This window comes from Galeopterus variegatus, unplaced genomic scaffold (assembly GCF_000696425.1).
Source record: "Galeopterus variegatus unplaced genomic scaffold, G_variegatus-3.0.2 Scaffold3068, whole genome shotgun sequence".
NCBI classification, from domain to species: Eukaryota; Metazoa; Chordata; class Mammalia; order Dermoptera; family Cynocephalidae; genus Galeopterus; species Galeopterus variegatus.
Genome location: NW_007729179.1, coordinates 92,184 through 113,812, shown reverse-complemented (window position 1 = coordinate 113,812; position 21,629 = coordinate 92,184).

The following is a 21,629-nucleotide window of genomic DNA, read 5'->3' as shown; positions in this document are numbered from 1 at the left end:
TTCAAATTAAACTTTGTGTGAAAAGACACTTTTGGATGTTTTATAGGTTACCACCTGCCTGTTTATTAAGTCAATACCTTGTGAGCCTACAAACTCATGGGCACAAATCTAGTGTGGGGTCAGGAGTGGTATTAATAAGCTGAAACATCCCCCAGTTGAACCGTGAATTAATTCTGAGGCATATACCTAACAAAGTAGTTTAATTTTGGAATTATGTTGCTTATGTATATGTAAGCACATGCTTTTCTGGCAATCAAAGTGGATGTGGAAGGAAAACAGTTTGACAGGTCCTCAAAAAGTTAAATACAGAATTACCACACATCTAGCAATCCTACTCCTAGGTATATATCCAAAAGAACTGAAAACAGGGACTCGACACATTATGTTCATAGTAGTAGTATTTGCTAACTAGAAGATGGAAACAGTCCAAATGTCCATAGATGGATGAATGGATAAACAAAAAGTGGTATATCCACACAACTGAATATTGTTCAGCCATAGAGAGGAATTAAGTACTGATACATGCCACAACACAGAGGAACCTCACAAACACTATGCTCAGTGAAAGAAGCCAGACACAGGAGGGCACATACATACTGTATAACACAATTTACGTGAAATATCCAGAACAGGCAAATCCATACAAAAGGCAGTGGTTGCCAGAAGCCATGGGTGTGCACGTGCATGGAATAAGCAACTAACTGCTTAATGGATACAGGGTTTTCTTTTGGGTGATGAAAGTGTGGAATTAGGCAGAGATGGTGGGTGCACAACACTGTGAATGCATTAAATGCCACTGAAATGTCCACTTTAAAATGGCTTAATTTTGGGCCGGCCCAGTGGCGCACTGGATAGTGCGCCGCTTGGGAAGCGCGGCGGCGCTCCCCCCACCCGAGGGTTCGGATCCCACATACGGACCGGTTCCCGCTCACTGGCTGAGCGAGGCGTGGGAGCAACACCGAGGGTTGCGATCCCGTTGCCGGTCCCGGTCCGGTACGGGGGCGACACTGAGGGTTGCGATCCGTTGCCAGACACGAAAAAAAAAAAAAAAAAAAAAAAAAAAAAAGGCTTAATTTTGGGCTGGCCTGGTGGTGCACTCGATAGAGTGCGGCGCTCCCACCGAGGGTTCGGATCCCATATAGAGACCGGTCCGCTCACTTGTTGAGCACGGTGCGGGCACGACACCGAGGGTTGCGATCCCGTTGCCAGTCGCGGTACGGGCGCGACACCAAGGGTTGTGATCCCGTTACCGGTCATGAAAAAAGACAAAAAAAGGAAAAAATAATAATAATAAAAAAAAAAAAGGCTTAATTTTATGTTATGTGAATTTCACCTCAAAAAAAAGGGTGGGCGTGGAAGCAGAAGCCGGGGAATGCAGAAGTTAATCAGTGAATGCAAACCAACACCGCTTTCACAAACCGTAGCCCCACGAGAAGATCCTATGAGCGCACAACTAAGGTATCAGCAAATTGTCAAATTTCAAAGCAGGGGTCTTGGGCCGGCCCGGTGGTGCACTGCTACAGTGCACCGCTTGGGAGTGCGGAGGCGCTCCCGCCGAGGGTTTGGATCCCACATACAGACTGGTTCCCGCTCACTGGCCGAGCGAGGTGAGGGCGCGGCGCCGAGGGTTGCGATCCTGTTGCCGGTCCTGGTCCGGTCCGGGCGCGACACTGAGGGTTGCGATCCGTTGCCAGACACGAAAAAAAGACAAAAAGGAAAAAAAAGCAAAAAAAAAAAAAAAAGCAGTGGTCTTGACCTAAGCACAACTGACATTTCAGATGGGACCCTTCTCTGTGGGGGAATCAGTCTGCTGTAGGATATTCAGCAGCATCCTCACTTCTACCCTCTAGATGCCAGTAGAACCCCCTTCCCCAGCTATGACCACCACCAGATGTCCCGGGGGTGGGGTGACAATGTCAGCTCCAGGTGAGAACTCCCTGTTTAACCTAATTGTCACATCACAATTATCCCAATCTCTAAATATAAATCCTTCCACCTACTTTCTGTACCAACAGACTGGCAGTAAAAAAAAAAAAAAAACTAGCCAGAAAAATACATCACAGTTCTCTCTGATTGTGTAGATTACCTGTGGCTCAAGTCAGGAAACAAAGTTAAAATTCCTTATTCTTTCAGAATAAGAAAAAATGCAGTCAACTCTGCACACACTTCCCTATTCTCCAGCTCATGTGGCCATGGTTACTATGGTCAGAATAAGGATGCAGACGGCGCTCTCAAACCACCTCAGCCTGGATTCACATGGAAAGCTGTCTGGACTCATTTCTGGCTAAAACAAGACCTAAATGCGGGCTCTTTTTCTGACTACCCGGCCCACAGAACCCAGATCTAAAGACAAGACGACTGGCCCCACAGTAATGTGACCCTAACCAGTAACACAACCCTTAAAGAAAACTGGGAAACTGGGCCGGCCCGGTGGCGCACTGCTACAGTGCGCCGCTTGGGAAGTGCGGCAGCGCTCCCGCCAAGGGTTCGGATCCCACATGCAGACCTGCCGCTCACTGGCTGAGCGAGGAGCGGGGGCAACACCGAGGGTTGCGATCCCGTTGCCGGTCCCGGTCCGGTACGGGCACGACACTGAGGGTTGCGATCCGTTGCTGGTCACGAAAAAAGACAAAAAGAAAAAAAAAAAAGAAAAAAAAAAAAAGAAAATTGGGAAACTGGGGACTTAATAAAACCAAAACCTACATTCTGTGTTTCACAATGCTACTACACCTACGAGTGGCAAAAGGTAAAGTGGAAAGGTGAGATGCACTTTAGGCTCCTGGGGGCTGAAAATACAGGGATTAACTGGAGCTTGGCTAACTGTTTTATCCCCAAAGGGGAAAAAATGAGGAAGATGCCACATCTAGGACTCAAGAAATGAAGACAACAGATGAGTTCCTTCTCTTTCCTTTTCTGGTCCTTACTTGGGCTCCTTGCTCCAATTCCATGATCTGGTGGTTAATGCACACTGACACAGTACTCGTACTAACAAGGTCTGACCCAGGCAGTGCTCAGCTCTGTGTAAGGCACGGCTCTAAGTAATTAACATATCATTCGGTTAAGTCTCACAACAATCTAACAAGTAAGCCTCCTTAGCATGCCCATTTGAAATGTTAGGGATAGCTAAACAGATATATTCTAAGCCACCAAACTAGATTTTAAAAGTATGGCTGAAAAGAGATATAGTTTAAATTATTTTTATTTATTTATTTTTAATAACGATCTCACAGCATTTATTGTCATCTGATAATAACACAAGGGCGATCAAAATGATAGTAACAAATGTTTTAGAACTACATTCCCAAAAAAACAAACTGTATTGCCTTCTCAACAATTTTCACTTCACTGATCATTTCTCATTTCTAGTTGAACACTTTGTAGCATTTTCTCCTTCTAACATGATCCAACCCAGTTGTTTTCTTGACTTTATTTTAGAATGAATCTCTTCTGCATCATCTAATACAAGGTTCATATACTCATCAAAACTAATGATACAGTCCTCCATCCGCATATTCACTTGCTCACAGAGACACACCTGAATCAGGGATCCCTGCTGCAGGTATCTGAAGATGAGGTTGATGGGCAGTACCATACCTTCTGCATTTTTTGGTCCTGACCATGGTATGCCACAATGGAATCTCACTAAGACTACACTGAACCGGACCCTACCTTAGACAGCAACTTCTGGAATTTTCAAATTACTTTTAATGAACAAAATTTGTTAAGTACTTACTGTATGCCAGATGCTATGGTGCTAAGTACTTTATATGCATTATCTGATTTAATCCCTTAGAAACTAAATGAGGCATGTACTACTATCATCACTGTTTGTGACTGTAATTCTGTAAGATTACAGAAAAGAAGTTCCTCAAAGAGTAGGGAGCAGTTAGGATTACACATAGCAATCTGACTCCTGGGCCCAGTGGCTGACTCTGTGCTATATTTACTTGCATTTTAAAACAATGAATCTGTGTGCATATTTAAAAAAAACAAAAAACCAGACACAACAATTCACATTTGCCCCTTTGTTCAGAATGTTCTTTGCCCTCTCTTCCCCGTGCTAGGGAATATCACTTAACCATCCAGACACAGCTTAAATTTATTTATTTATTTTTATTTTTATTTATTTATTTATTATTTTCGGTCTTCTGTTTTTATTTATTTACTTATTTTAATTTTATTTTGTCAATATACGATGTGGTTCATTATTGTGGCCCATTACCGAAACCCCCCTCCCTCCTCCCTCTCCCCCCTCCCACCCAACAATGTCCTTTCTGTTTGCTTGTCATATCAACTTCAAGGAATTGTAGTTGTTATGTCTTCTCCCCCCCCACCGGTTTTGTGTGTATGTGTGTGTGAGTTTATTTATTTCTAGCTCCCACCAATAAGTGAGAACATGTGGTATTTCTCTTTCTGTGCCTGACTTGTTTCACTTAATATAATTCTCTCAAGGTCCATCCATGTTGTTGCAAATGGCAGTATTTCACTCGTTTTTACAGCTGAGTAGTATTCCATTGTGTAGATGTACCACGGTTTCCGTATCCACTCATCCGATGATGGACATTTGGGCTGGTTCCAACTCTTGGCTATTGTAAAGAGTGCTGCAGTGAACATTGGGGAACAGGTATACCTTCGACTTGATGATTTCCATTCCTCTGGGTATATTCCCAGCAGTGGGATAGCTGGGTCATATGGTAGATCTATCTGCAATTGTTTGAGGAACCTTCATACTATTTTCTGTAGTGGCCGCACCATTTTGCAGTCCCACCAACAATGTATGAGAGTTCCTTTTTCTCTGCAACCTCGCCAGCATTTTATCGTTCAGAGTCTTTTGGATTTTAGCCATCCTAACTGGGGTGAGATGGTATCTCAGTGTAGTTTTGATTTGCATTTCCCGGATGCTGAGTGATGTTGAGCATTTTTAGACACAGCTTAAATTTAGATGCCTCTTCACTAAACCTTCCTAACCTCCCCTCCCTCCCCCAATTAACTGCCCTTCCTCCTATTCTCTGGATCCATTTCTACTTTTCTTTCCCACTGGCTGTATGCAGTACTGTGCCTTGCCTTAATCGCTGCTCTGGACACTTGTTTGAAGGTGGGGCATGGGAAGGGTCTGTCTGTTCAGCTTACAGACCATGTTTTCTGGAGTTTCCCCCACTGCTCCTCCTCCAAATTCCAGTCTTACAATGCTCCATCAGCCCCTGGCAGCATGTTCGCACCACACAACCTATCTCCCCTACCACAGCTCACCAGGCCAGGGGTAGGTACCCGACTCAAGCCAGACCAGACAAACTCTATCCCCCAATAGTGTGGAAATTAAGACCACACGTGGGCAGGCTATCCATGTCTGGAAGCGTAACAGGAACTGACGGCTCTGGCTGGCTGCCCTCCACAAGCCAGACTAAGCAGCAGAAAGACAAGCGGTGCAAATGCGCAGAGAGCATGCTCTCTCCCTTCCTTCCAGCTAGCTATTTCCTTGTTCCTGTCCCTTCCCAGGCCCCTCTACATTCCAGTCCTTACAATTAATTTATTTTTATTTTTTGCTTAATCTAGAACTTCAGTTGGCTTGTTTCCTGCAGTCAAATCACTTATCTGTATCTACACCAGCACCAAGCACACATCCCCTGGATGCTTGTGAATGAACACTGGATCTCCTCATTTTACAGCCACACCAATGGTTCTGTGAGCACTCCCAAGCCCCTATCCCGTCTTGTCTTCCAAACTTGAATACTTTGTCTCCAACTGCCTACTCTACAGCCCCCACCCAGACAACAGCAAGGACGGATCCTGTTCTCTTAACCTGTCTTGGCAACATCTGCCACACCCAATCACGTTGTTCTCCTTGATCCTCCCTCTGGCTTAGGACACACCATTTTATGGTTCTCTACGTAGCAACGATCCACTCCTTGCTATTTCTTTTTTTTTTTTTTTTTTCCTTTTTCCGTGTCTGGCAACGGATCGTAACCCTCAGTGTCGCCCCTGTACCGGACCGGGACCGGCAACGGGATCGCAGCCCTCGGTGTTGCTCCCGCGCCTCGCTCAGCCAGCGAGCGGGAACCGGTCTGTATGTGGGATCCGAACCCTCGGCAGGATTGCCGCCGCGCTTCCCAAGCGGCGCACTATAGCAGTGCGCCACCCGGCCGGCCCCACTCCTTGCTATTTCCACTCCAACCAATTCCTAGAAAACTCGAACGCCTGCACTTGAAGGGCTCAGTCCCCTATTATGTTTCTACCTGTCTAAAACAAAACTGTGCGTGCCCTCCCTTTCCAAACCCACTCTCCTCCTCCCACCTATTCACTCCATGCCCCCCCACCCTGCCCCGTCCTGGCCTCCTTCCAGCTGTCTTTGCCCAGCCTACTACTAATTTGCTTTCCTACCCACCTCTTTTCCTCTTCAATCCATCTTAAACATCACTGCCTAATTTATCTTTCTGAAGGACAGCTCTGACATGTGACTCCCCCACTCAAAAGTCTTCAAATACTCCTACAGAAAAAAATCAAACTTTTTAGCCTAGCCTAATTTAAAGCCCTTACCACCTGCATTTCCAGGTACTCCTCCCCAAAGAGTCTGATTCAGTAAGTCTAGGGAGGGCCAAAGAGATGTACACAAATACCCCAGGTGACTTTGGTGCTCTCTGCCAGATTTGGACCAAGACCCTGACTAACTCTTAAACACAAATCCTAGAGACATGAACATATTTTTGCCCTGAAGAATCAGAGACGATTTTGAAAAGTAAAATATCCCCCCCCCACAGTCAAGAAAATGGACATACTTTCAAAACATAGCAGCTGAAGACATGAGTACCTTATTTCCTACAAAAACTGCAAAACAAAGAAGGTACTCTGAGTTGGAAGTATTTTTATAATGCCTATTCTAAATAATCTGTGATTTAGAATGTGTACTGGGAGGAACAGGAATAATAGAAACTCTGACTTCAGCTATTTAGAATTACACAGTGCTCCATGGAGCTCAGCTGATGTGTATATTTATTACGTAGTCATTGTGAGAAAAGCATTTTGTTATCCTGTCCTTGTGCCAGGCACAGTGAACTAAGCACAGATATTTATTGGAGACTGAGCACATATATAACCATACTATATTAACAGTGCTAAGTTTAAATTGTTGATGAAACACTTAACAATAAAATGGCCTCAGCATCTGGGTTGGTGTTTATGAGCCTTCATTCATTCACTTTACAACTATCATGTGCCAGGCACTGGAGCACAGGGGTTCCACAGGAAACAAGATACAGTTCTTGCTGCTATGGAAGCTTACTCTCTAGTTCAGGAAGGCAAAAAGCAAGTCGCATATCTTTAATGCTGGTATGTCAGGTGCTGTCCATTGCTAAGGAAAAATAAAACTGGAGTGAGAAAGTTAAATAGGTGGACGGGAGGTCTTCTGTAAAAGGTACCCAGAAGGCCACTCTGATGTGGTGACATCTAAGTGGAGTCCCAAGGAAAGGCATGGGCAGGTGAGAAGTCCTTGAGACTTGGACTTGTTCCTACTAGTCAAGAAAAGTCAGGATTTCTGACTTTCATAAACACTGACAAATCCTGCCACTTCCATCCCTGGATGTGAGAGGCAAACTGACTTTACTGTCGCCATGCCTGGAATGTTTAGGCCTACTGCTATCCCTTTCTTAATGTAAACCCTGTTGTACAAAACAGCTCTGTCACAGAAAGGGGGTGGGGGGCCGGGGAGGCTACAATAAAGAGGCTGAAACACAGCACAGACGCACTCACTACAAACAACCACTACAAAAACCCGTCTGAGGAGGATATTTACAATTCCTTTCAGTCCCAGGCTTTCCTTCCTAATTAAGCTTTAAGCAAGCAAATATCCAAGTAAGATAAAATGGTCCTTCATGAAAGAACCATTAGTCATAGGAATTTGCCAAGAAGCTTACTGAATATAAGAAAACCAGGCTATAATAACCAAAATTCTATCCAAGTCACTCATTAATGAGGAATGATTTAAAAAGCAGTGAAACAAATACAACCCCATGAGAGGAATAATGAGTACACTCAGAGGCACCTTGGGTGACGAGAGCAACCTGAGGTCCTCTTGCTTGGCTATTTTGGGGGGCAGGGGACAACAGTTTCCACAAAACTGGACAACGTGGCCTTGCTGACGTAAGAGAGTGAGGTGAAAATGCCGACCTGGGGCGACGGGGAGAGCAGCAACTGGGGAAGCTCAGGGCAAGACCCTCGCCCTACTCACCCCACTCTCAGTGTCTGCGGCAGGTGTAAAGCACCTCCCAGATATGTGTTCAACTATGGACCTTTTTTCTTTAATAAACATTTCCCCCCTCCCAATCTTACTTAATATAGTAATCAACAGTTTGGTGAGGCGTTGGGATAAATGAGAATATAAATTCTGACAACAGTTGATTTTTCTTTTAAAACCAAGAATAGCGCTAAAAAGGAAAGAGGCTCATATGCTGTGGAACCTTCTGAGGGATGTATCTAGAAAACAGTAACACAGTAAGGACATTCAAGAAAGCCAGGGTACACGAATAGCATATTCTGATTTTAATCACTTCATATATCTTCACTAGGTAACTAAATTCATTCTCTAAATATCTGTCTCAAAATCCTGTTTACCAGTGAAGAACCTTAAAAAATTTTTTTTTATGTTAACAACGACATCTTTTATGGAATGGTTAATTCTAGAAATGAAAAATTAAAATTACTCCTAATGCCCCACTCCCTCTAAAGTTTAACTGGTCAATGCTCTCATGGGGAGGCAGGGAGAGATTTCCGACAGGTCCTGAGGACAAGCAGCACAGCTAGGCCATAGGGGAAATGGAACCGGAAGTGAGAAAATGGTAAAAGGAACCAGAACCCAATCTGGACTGGTTCTTGAAGACCTTTCTGTTTTTCTGGGTGCACTTTCTCTAGCCGTCTATCACCCTGTTAACCAACCATTGTCATCTTGTCCATGGTCCAACACAGCCTACACTTCTAGGTCATAACTACCATCAAATGTCAGCCATGTCTCTGTTTCTTTCTAGAAGGAGTCCTGTGTGCAGTTCACACACATGCCGCCTTCACGCCAGGTGGCCAGCCCACTGTGGCACAGAGAGGATGCAGTAAGTCCTTGGGGGGTTGCCCCTGCCACAGGGACAATGACGGGGGGCCAAACAATGACTGCCGTCTTTAATTTCATACCAACCTTCTCTAAATGATGTAAGCATTTATCTTGTCACTCTGGCACCATTTAACTAGTTGCAAAGGGTAAGTCTTAAAGCATGGATCCAAAATACATAAAGTGAGCACTCAGTTCCCCAAAACACATGAATGGTCAATAGATACAAATTGCCTTAAAAAATAAACTGCATGGGCCGGCCCGGTGGGGCACTCGGTAGAGTGCAGCGCTTGGGAGTGTGGTAGCGCTCCCGCCGAGGGTTCGGATCCCATATAGAGACTGGTCTGCTCACTGGTTGAGCGCGGTGCGGGCGCGACACCGAGGGTTGCGATCCCGTTACCAGTCATGAAAAAAGACAAAAAGGAAAAATAAAATAAAATAAAATAAGCTGCAAATCTCTTTAATATTTTTTTTTTTCTTTAAAAGCATTCATGAATATCCCCACTGTCTTATCCACTTATTGTGCCAAAATTAGGAGAAAAGGCCATGGCCAGAATCACAGAGCATCTAAAGGGAATCACCTGCCATTTTGACAAATCATTTATGTTTTCAGTTCACCAAAACTATAGTGTCTTCTAAAAGTCTGTTTTAAACTACTTTTTTTAGATGGTAAATTCCACTTTTTTAGAGATGCCAATATTATGAACACTGGGGAGGCCCATTTGTGGTCACTATCCATGGATTTTTCCTGCATGTCCTTCTGTCTCCCCTCTGGTGACAGACAGGACTGCAATGACTTAACTTTGGTTCCTGGAAAGGGAAAAATCCCTGTTACCATCTCGTCCACGTACTTCCACTGGGAGGGTCCCCTTTTTGGGGGAACATACCACCCACAGACCACAGTAACTAGTTCAGGCACAGAGTGTAAGTCCCTAAAACCTCAGCTCCCAGGTTTTGGGATGAGATGCCCAGGATACCGCTGCGAGTTCACAGGACCCCAGAAGGTATTACAAAGAGAGGAAAGGACAGCACACAAAAAACCTGCAGATGCTGGACACCAAGAGAGCTTCTGGTGCAAGACGGCTCATGGCTCCAACAGCAGATGGCGCTAACACACCCTTCCCAAGGAAATCACATCCCAACAAAGCTCGGTGTGCGGTGATTGCTTTGATAAAACAGCAAGCAGTACGCAAAAAGCAACATGAACAGGAAACCAGGGGTGTGGCACCCAAAGGTTCAAACCAAGGGGGTAAAGTTTGAGAAGCTGTACAGTCCATTGGTTAATAATGGTAAATAAAATAAAAAATAGTTTCCTTCAATTTTGGATATTTTTTCAAATATCCTAAGTTCGTAGGACATAAATACTTAAGTTGTTTGGACTTAACGACTCAATGAAGGGAATGTGAGGTATTTATTTTGGCCTAAGAGCACTATGAAAATCCTGGCACGAAAGGTGCTGTGAATTTGGGAACCTTTGCATGAAGACTCAAATCTGGGCCTAGAAAGATAATGGGTCAACAAGGACTAACCACAGTAGGGGTGGGGGAGGGAAGAAAACACAAAGAAAGAGAAGAGGGCAAACTGAGGGAGGGGAAAAAGGGAAGAAGGGAAAGTGTGGAGAGGGGGATAGAGGGACAGGAAGGCAAAACCTTCTCATCCATGACTCTTGGCTTAGTTCCAACTGCATCCAAAAAGCCTTCCCCATCTCTCTGACCTTCTTTAGGTGTGGGCTGTAAAACTGTACAATACATTATATATTCGTCAAGAATAGGAACTGACTTTCTCGCTTTTGTGTCCCAGAACAAAACACAGCAGGAACTCAGGAACTGCTTACTGAAAGGCATGGAAAGTAGGATTTGCAAGGCAGCCTTGAGGACAGTTGCACCTCCAAGACTTCAGATACTTAGTGAGGGAAGGGAGGGCTGGGAAGGAGAGCAGACACAGGGCTGGAAGTGACCCTGAAGGAAGCTCCAATCTAGCAGTTCCGTGTGGCTGAAACAGAGAGCTGGTGCCGAGGCCCAAAAAGAGGTTTGAAATGGACTCTCCAAGCAGTGCAGACATGGGAAACACTCATCAGAAAAGCCCCAGGATACATTTCTGCCCAAAATGCAAAACGTGAATCTAACCACAATGGAGCCAAGAGAGGATAACTGGCCTGTGATCCTTCAGATGCCATGGGCGAGGAAGATGAACAAAGAAAAGCTAGCTAGCTGTTCCAGCTGAAAGGAGAACAGACAACCTCTAAATGCAGCATGTGCTCCTGAACTGATGGGATCCTGGACCTGCAGAAACAGCTGTAAAAGGCATTATGAGACAATTAACAGAATGTGGATTAGAAAATAGCTCAGGATCAGTATGAAATTTGCTGATTTTGGGCCGGCCCAGTGGTGCACTCGGTAGAGTGCGGCGGCACTCCCGCCGAGGGTCCATATAGAGACAGGTCCGCTCACTGGTTGAGCACAGTGTGGGCGTGACACCGAGGGTTGCGATCCCGTTGCCGGTCGCGGTGCGGGCGCGACACCGAGGGTTGCGATCCCGTTGCCGGTCGCGGTGCGGGCGCGACACCGAGGGTTGCGATCCCGTTGCCGGTCGCGGTGCGGGCGCGACACCGAGGGTTGCGATCCCGTTGCCGGTCGCGGTGCGGGCGCGACACCGAGGGTTGCGATCCCGTTGCCGGTCGCGGTGCGGGCGCGACACCGAGGGTTGCGATCCCGTTGCCGGTCGCGGTGCGGGCGCGACACCGAGGGTTGCGATCCCGTTACCAGTCACGAAAAAAGACAAAAAGGAAAAAAAAAAAAAAAGAAATTTGCTGATTTTGACAACTAAACTACAGTTATATAAAAATAGATCTATGTTCTCAAGAAAATACACACAAAAAATACACACTGAAGTCTTTAGAAGTAAAGGGGAAAAATTCATGCAAACTTTTCATCCTCTTTCATAATATACTCACATTTGTTTTAAAACAAAAATGTGTGCATTAGGAGAGCAACCAGCAGTCCTACATACACTGAGTTGGAGGGTGAAGAGCCACTCAGCAACTGATGGACCCCTTCTTCTCCCCCCACCCCAGAGTGCAGCACCCCCCAAGCTGCCCCTTCAGGCAAGGAGGATGATCTACACCACAGGGGCTGGTTCTTTGGTTGAGAGTTGAATAGCTCCCCATGCAAGAGTGTCCAGAGGCTTGGGAGGACGGCAGCCAATGAAGAGACCAATACAACAGTCCAAATGAGAAGTGGCCACCCATTAAATTCTTACACTGTGTGAGCCACATTCTCAGTTTCCTAAGTTCACTACCCAATGGCATAAAGTAGTTCATTTTTATGAAATTAGATCTAATAAGCCCAGCAAAAAGATGAAGAAAGGAAGGAGAGCTCAGTGGAGTACACAGAAATCACCCCTTGGAAACGTCTAGAGATACCTCAGGGGAGGGAATGCAGCAGAATGGTAACTGCAGTGGAATTCTAACTCCACACAAACGACCGCTACACACACAAAAGGGGAGAACCAAACCTTGCTGGGGAGCCCCTCAGCCTCTGGCCATGTCCCTTCCCTGGGAGCATGGTGCTCAGCCCCAGGCACTGCTGGTGGTGGGGCATCCCTGGCTCCCATGTATCCGTACCAGTAGAACCCTCCCCCCACCCCCAAGTTCTGACAACCGCAAAGGTCTCTAGACACTGCCAAATGTCCTGAGAACTCAGTTACTCTTTTCAGCCAACAGCAGTCTGTGAAAGGGCTGCAGGTTTCCAACCAACCAAATGAGTGGTGGTGGTTTTAACGGGCAGGCTGTGGGGTGGTGCTGGCTGGAACAGAAGCAGTGAGGGCCACAGAGAGACAGAGGGCATAAGTGACAGGTATCCAGCCGTGTAAGCTGTGCAACAATGTGCAGCCAACTCAAGTAACGTTCAAGGTAACTTGCCTGATTTTGGAACCTCACCCCCATGAAAGCACTGGGCCAATTCGGAAAAGCGTTTCCACCCAAGCAACTGCTACACTGGAAGAGGGACTGGGGACAGACTCTGGCTTCCTGGAACAAACACTACAGACATTTTATAGACTTAACAAAGACCTTTACTGAAATGCCTACTTATGAGACCTAAATGCCTTTTTTGTAGCTACTCCACAGTGATTAAGTCCCGACATCTTCCACACATTGTTATCCTGTTAACTACAAGAGAACTTTAAAAAACAAAACAAAACAAAACAAAAAAACACCATCGGAGTTACTCCTCATCCTCAAACAGACCATTTTTAGATCCTCTTCAGCACAATTACTATAGAGGAATTCTCCTTTCAGGCTAATTCTAGTGAGTGAACACCCAAATTTCAGATATCACAGTAAGATTCCAAAGGAGATTTAAACGGGAAAAATTTAGAACACCTATCTGTATTTCTTAAGTACAGAATACCCAACTATCATTGACAACAGAAATTTTTAAAGGAAAATGAGACAATGAACAATTTTTCTGTAGGAGGTGGTTCTGCACAGTGATTAAAAAACAGAGGATTTGAGGGGCTGGCCCTGTGGCGCACTGCGCTTGGGAGCGCGGCAGCGCTCCCGCCGAGGGTTCGGATCCCACATACAGACCGGTTCCGCTCACTGGCTGAGCGAGGGGCGGGCGCAGCACCGAGGGTTGCGATCCCGTTGCCGGTCCCGGTCCGGTGCGGGCGCGACACTGAGGTGCGGGCGCGACACTGAGGGTTGCAGTCCGTTGCCGGACACGAAAAAAGACAAAAAGGAAAAAAAAAAAACAACAGAGGATTTGAGATCAGAAAGGTGGGTTTGGGGCCGGCCCGTGGCTCACTCGGGAGAGTGTGGTGCTGATAACACCAAGGCCCCGGGTTCGGATCCCATATAGGGATGGCCGGTTTGCTCACTGGCTGAGCGTGGTGCTGACAACACCAAGTCAAGGGTTAAGATCCCCTTACCGGTCATCTTTTAAAAAAGAAAAGTGGGTTTGGGTCCTACTTCTGTGATATCAGGTAAACTGCTTAACACACCCAAGTCTGTTTCCTCTGCTGGTGAGAGGTCAAAGGACACCACCTTACTGCAGGGATGGACATATTATTCTGTAAAGGCCCAGACAGCGAATGGTTTTTTTGGCCATTGCAGGCATCTACTCAACTCTGCTGCTGCAGTGCAAAAGCAGCCATCGGTCCACAGGCAACACATAAATAAATGAGCCTGGCGGCACTTCAGTAACACTTCATCTATGAACACCGGAAACCTGAATTTCATATATACTTCTCAAGTCACAAAATACTATTCTTATTTTTCATTTAAAAACTTTTTTTCCCCCTTTTTTTGTCTTTTTTCGTGTCCGGCAACGGATCGCAACCCTCAGTGTCACGCCCGTACCGGACCGGGACCGGCAACGGGATTGCAACCCTCGGTGCTGCACCTGCACCTCGCTCAGCCAGTGAGCGGGAACCGGTCTGTATGTGGGATCCGAACCCTCGGCGGGAGCGCCTGCCGCGCTCCCAAGCGGCGCACTGTAGCAGTGCGCCACCGGGCCAGCCCTTCATTTAAAAACTTAAAAACCATTCTTAGCTTGTGGGCCATGCAAAGAGACAACAGACCATATAGTCTGCCAGCCTCTGGCTTATGGTATAGTGCCCAGCACACAGTAGGGGATCCATGAATAGCCACAATTATTATCTTGAAAGCTTCGTGGGCCACAGTAACTCCCATCCTGTAAATCTTAACAGTCTCAGAATCAACAATTGGCCTCCCCCAGTATCATCACGAGTTATTCTCTCTCGCTTACCATTCGGTTCACGGTCTCCCTGCTGTGGAATAACTTCAGAGTGGCCTCTGTGCCATGAAGAGCATGTCCACCCATCACATCAACCTGACACTCCTCCACTCAGGAAATGAATTTCTGAGTCTCTGAGAACTATGTAATCTTGTCAAACAACTTTGAAAAATCTAGCATACAAAAGATTTCTACCCCCCCAAATTCATACTTTCAAGTAGAATTCTACCCTGCAATTTGTATGTTAACTAAGAGGTTACATTTTAGCTGACAATTTCCCAGCACCTTTTGTTCTCTCCATCTTAAGCGTTCCCTTACAGCTGCTGGTGTGTTTCTCCTTCACACGACTTGACTTGACTTGACGTTCTCATCTGCTACAGTTAGCTTGACCAACTAAATTTCTCTTAGCCTTCTGTTCTGCCGGTTTTCCTTGTACAGAGTTACTGAAGCGTGTTACTATCTAACATTACTGAAAAGTGCTGTTATTAAAAACCACCAGATTGCAGTTAGGTCAACACTAACAGCAACGATTTTTACACAAAAGCCAGAGAGGATGCAGAAAAAACTTGACTATAACAAGCTACAAAGGAGCAGAGTACAGCACCGATAAAAACCTTCTACTTTAAGGGCAAATTTAAACTAAAACTATGAATTTTCTATAACATGTACATTTCAGTCATGTTAACTTTGAGAGAGCTCCTAATAATTCCAAATATAAATAATTCACTTTTATAGTTCTTCCAAAATGAAAATATCTCCTTTTTTCTAATTATCATGATCTTGGTAAATTTTCCAAAAATTGTAGAGAAAACAGCATCTTAATACAGCATTTTCCTTGCTCCCAATTAACCCCTCGAGATAACACCTGTTTTACAGGGGTGTATATTTCTTTCAGACTTTGATATCCAGGTGCATACTTTTTCACAAAGGAATCAAATGATACTATCCTTCCTCCCTGCTCCCACTTTCTTACTACATTGTGGTCATCTCTTCATGCCAATAAAGAAGGGCCACACTAATTTTTTTTAATAACTACATAGTATTCTTTTCTATGTGTGTATCTTAACTGAACCTACCGATAGGCATTTAGATTCATCCAGGCATTCGTTCCACAAATATTTATTGAGACCTACTATGTACCAGGCACTATTAGAGTGCATATCAGGGAATAAGACAGACAAAGCTCTCTGCCCTCATGGAACTTACATTCTAGCGACTACTGACAATTGTTCGCTTTTATACCAAAAATTCTAGCTGGGAGTTTCTAAGCAGAGACTGTTTTTTAATATTTTGCCTTTTTTTTCTTTTTGTGCTGGCCAGTATTTTGCTTTTATAATATTGTAATAAGTATTCTCTTGTTTCCTTTGGATAAATTCCTAAAAACAGACTTGCTAAAACAATTTGTTTTGGAAATGTATGTATGTATATAATTTATTTATGGGGGGGAGGGGCTGGCTGGTTTTGGGATCCAAACCTGTGACTTTGGTGTTATAAGGCTGCATTCTAACCAACTGAGCTATATGGCCAGCCCTGGAAATGCTACTTTTATACTAATGATATTAACCCTTTATCTTACACTTGATCTTAGCCAAAAGGCCGAGAAGCGATATATTAACCCTTTATCTTAAACATGCCTAACATCTCCCCCAATTTGTTTGCCTTTGAACTATAGTTCAAAGGTCCCCAAACAGGTGCTTTTTGGTGTACACAAGACTGAATATTTAAACAGATAATCTTTTTATGCCTTATAGCCTTACTATTATCACGGTAAGAAACCCTTTCCCTACACACCCCACCCTCAGAGATTATAAAATACCTGCATTAAATTTTTCCTAATATGTTCATGTTTTAATTTTTACATTTAAATCTTAAATCCACCCAGAATCTGTGTGTTGTGGGACGCAGAGTTATCAACTTTATTTTCTCCAAGTGGATTGCCAGTTGATTCAACACCATTTTTATATCACAAACCGTCCATTCCCAACTGATTTAAACTGTTACACTAATCATGAGCGAAATTCCCATTAATTTATAGATCAGGATCTACATTACTCTGTAGTCTTACCTACGGTACTTTTATAAAAAATATCTAATAGGACACCTTTAGGACACCTTCCCCTTCATCTTTCTTTTTGAGAACAGACTCCTCAAATATTTACTCCCCCTAAGAACTCAAAATAAGTAAAGTTAACTTCTAAAAAGAATAAGTTATTTAGAAAAAAGCAAACTCATAAAGACCCAGGGCTCTGGTCAGTCCACTGCTCCTTTATCTTATCTGGCCATTCATTATCTAAAACACTTGACTTGAATTACTGACTTCTGTAATAACACTTTAGACAGAATTTCATTATAAGGACAAAGTTGATTTCAGCTAAATGTTCAGGCTGAAGAGCTTAATTACAGGCACGGATCTCAGCCTCCACCTGGTGTCTGTACGGTGCGATTAGGTCACAGGAAAGAGCAGCACAGATGCACAGGTGCAAAACAAGCTGGAGCTTTTATTGTCCCTGCTTCCTTCCCTCAGTCAATCTCAACAATCTCAGGCGCATAGTAAGAAGTAGGAAAAAATAAGGAGAAGTAGAGAAACTTACTTGTCTTATCATAGTTATTCATCAGAGTTGGTTTCTCCTTTCTGCCTCTTCCTCCAGAAGACCCACCCTAAAACTTCACTCCCGCTGTAACCCTCAAGAATGTCTCTGATTTTATAAAGCTCAGAATGTATAAAACCTCAAGGCTACTTACAACCAATTTATCAAGGAATAGTGCTTTGTTATATGTCTTTAGATTCAAAAACAAAGACAATCTTTTGTCTTGTTTTTATCAAATCCTTTCCTCTCCCAATCAAACCCAGCTTTCCTAATCTCACTTTGTCTCTTCCAAAACCTAATATTCTTTTTTTTTTTGTCTTTTTTCGTGACCGGTAACGGGATCACAACCCTCGGTGTCGCGCCCGTACTGCGACCGGCAATGGGATCGCAACCCTTGGTGTCGCGCCCGCACCACGCTCAACCAGTGAGCGGACCGGTCTCTACATGGGATCCGAACCCTCGGCGGGAGCGCCGCCGCGCTCCCAAGCGCCACACTCTACCGAGTGTGCCACCAGGCCGGTCCTAAAACCTAATATTCTGATCTTAGCAGGCACTTCATGAATACAAGAGTTGCTGAAATAACAGCATGATATTATCATCTGCCAAGAGCCAATCAGCTCAACCTATCTCTCAGATATAAAACAAGATTTATATTAATTCAAAACTGCTGTTTAACCTCACAAGAGTTAACAAAGATCTATCACATCTTAATGTCACAGCTAAACCGCTCATTGGAGAAGCATACTGCTTAGAACATGTTTTGAAGCTGCAAAACCAGCTGATGTCAGAGGTTATATGGTGCCCTGGATTGAATGTCCCACCAAAACTTAATCCCCACTGTGACTGTTAAAAGGATAGGAAATTCTATTATGGTCATTGAAAGGTGGGGCCTTAGAGGTGATTAGATTAGATTGTAGGACCATCCCGTAGTGAATGGATCAAAAATGGTTATTGTGGGCATGGTTTGGATGGCTTGAAAAGGAGAGTGAATGAGGAGGTTAGTCTCTCCGCTCCACCATTTTCGCAATGTGGATACCCTGCCATTGCTGAAGTCACCACCAAAGAAAATCTTCACCAGCTGTGTCCCCTGGACTTCCTAGTCTCTGAAACTGTAAGCAATAAATTTCATTTTCTTACAAATCATCTAGTTTCAAGTATTTTGTTGTCAACAACGGAAATGGACTAATACACGTGGCCACTAATTAAATACTAATGGCTGGCACCAGTGCTGAGCCAGGCCAGTGGGCACAAACAGATTAGAATTCCTGTATCTCCTTAAGACTGCAGCCTTCTGTGACCTCCTCTCTTCCTCTACCAGCCTATTCCTACCAACATCAATTAAACTTGCTTCTTACCCTGTGGTCCGCGCACCAGCAGCACCAGTGGCAGAAAAGCCGACTCTTGGTCCCACCCATTGCCTGAATCAAGATCTTCATCTAACACAGTTCCTGGGGATTCGTACGCCCAGAGCTTTTGAAATACACCCAAATAAACGCATGGTTTAGAATCTCCCTATTTAAAAAATATAACTCTCCACTGTTCCCCATATCACCCTCCAACTGAGCCCTTTCCCTGCCCCCTCCAGAGCAAACTTCTTGAAGCTGTATCTACACCGGGGGTCTCCCCTTCCTCATCTCCCGTGTTTCAACTCACTCCAATCTGGCTTTCAACCCCACCATGTCACAGAAAGGGCTCACCACCTAGTACTTGCAGTCCTTAAATCTAAGAAACCTTTTTTCCAGCCCCCGTTTCACCTCAGCAGCACCCCGCGCAGTTGGTACTCCATCCTCCTTCCTTATTGAAGAGCTGCTCCTCACCACGTCTCCTCTATCTAACCTCTAGTGGCTGAGTGTCCACACCCTCCTCAGCATCTCCTGTGCACAGGTGATACAACCACTCATGGGAATTTAAATACTCTGAGCTCCAGACTAAACTCCATGCTAACAGGGTCACTAGCCAACACTTGCACTTGGTTGTCTTGTGCCTACTTCAAACTTCTGATGTTCAAAGCATAGCTCTGGACCCCCACTCAACAGCCAGCAAACCTGCCCCACCCATCTGGCCTCATCCCAGTGGCCAACATCACCATCCTCTAAGTTAGCAAAACAAACACTTAGGAACCATCCTGGAATCCTTCCTTTCCCTTTTCTCCTATGTCCTGTCTATCAGCAAACTGGTTGACTCTACCTGCAAACTAGATGTGAATCCACCCATTTCTTTCCACTTCCTCAGTCCCCACCCTTTGCCATACCACTTCATTTCTCATCAACAGTCTCCTTTAAATGACCTCAGTCTCTGTTTTTTGTCCCCAACAATCTATTCTTCATTCAGCAATCTAAACAATCTTTTAATATTCACACACTGTCACTCCCTGCTTAAAATCTTTCAATGGCCTCCCACTGCATCAAAGAAAAAACCCAAGCTCATTTCCATAGTGTGGTAACCATACATATTGCATCATCCACTCTAGGGCGCTTCCGGACGTGAAGAGTGGCACTAACCAGAGAGAACACGGGCTCACCTGGTAAAAACTGAGACTGTGTGAGCAAGCTGCACATAGAGCCCCCTGCTTATAAAGTCATGCAATCGAGGATGCGGCTTCCTCTCCAACCTTCACTTTGCTCCTTGTGCACTAAGCTTCAGCAATGCTGGCATCCCCCCACCTCAGGGTCTTTGCAGTCACTGCTGTGATATTGTGAAACATCTGTTTTGTCTTCATCCCTGTTTCCTGGCATACAACTCCTAAAATCCTTAGAATCTCCAAAATGATGTCTTTCCGTATGCTAATGAGTTGACAACTGGCAGCTACTAGATAGGTTCAGGATGGGGGCTGGTCACAGGAAAGACCAAGGCAGGCTTAGAGGGTTGGGACCTCCAGGGAGGGGAGAGGGGTTGAAGGTTAAGATGATCACCAGTTGCCAGTGATTTAGTCAACCGTGCCTATGTAATGAAGCCTCCATGAAAACCCAAGAGGCCTGGGTGCAGAGAGATTCCAGACAGCCAACCAGGTGGAGGTTCCTGGAGGGTGGTGCCTCCGTGCCCCTCCCCCATACCTCACCCCGTGTGTCTCTTCATCTGTATCCTTTGTCATATACTTTGTAACTAACTGGTAAATGTGTTTCCCTGAGTTCTATGAGCCAGTCCAGCAAATTAATCAAACTGGAGGAGGAGGGGAGCGTTGTGGGAACCCCGATATACCGCTGGTTGGTCAGAAGTTCCAGAGGCCTAGACTTGTGACTGGCATCTAAAGTAGGGGCAGTCTTGAGAACTGAGCCGTTAACTTGTGGGATCTGACACTATCTCCAGATAAAGTCTAAACAGATTTGAATTAAGAGGACACCCAGGTGGTGTCTGCACAGAACTGATTGCTTGCTTGGTGTGGGAGGAAACCCCACACACCCGATCTTCTGTGTTGACGCTGCTGAGTGAAAGGATGGGAAAAGCACTTTGGTTTGCCTATTCCTATATCCCCAACTGCTCCCTACACCAGAAGCACCGAGGCTCTTCACCTACCTGGCTTTCTCATCCTTCAGGTGTCACCTGCTCAGAAAGGCCTTCCCCACGTACCCTAAGCCAAGTGCCTTCTCTCTGCCCAGGGTCTCATGGCACCCACCATGAGGTCTGAAACTCATTTCTTCACTACTTCTCCACCCTCCCCAAGAAAATCAAAGATTAGAAGATATTTCCCAGTACTTAATTCACCACCAAGCAGAGTGTCTTGCTCAAAGTAAATGTTTGGTAAATAAATTGAAACAAATTGATGCCTTTAAAGAGCTCATTTTTGGAATTCATTCCACAGGTATTGTAATATTAACTGGACATCCTAATGCAGGCAATTTCAAGGTCATGCTATAGAAAAGACTGTCATGGATAAAAAGTGGCCACGGTCTCTGCAGCTCCTCCCATCAAGAACAACAGTCCATCTCCCTACTTGCATAATGTGCATGACCAAGAGAATGCAGTACAGGTGACACTGTGACTTCCCCACATAGCCTCAAGAAGCCTGTCAACATCCGCTCCTGCCATCTGAGGACTCAGTCACTACAGGAGGACGCCTGAGTTAAACTGCTGGAGAGGCTAGGCAGAGGAGAGCAGAGGCACCCTGGGTAATGCCCACGTGGGTGAGGCCATCTGGGAAGCACAGCCCCCCGCCCTACCTGCCAAGTGACTGCACGTGCATGAATGAGCACATCCCAC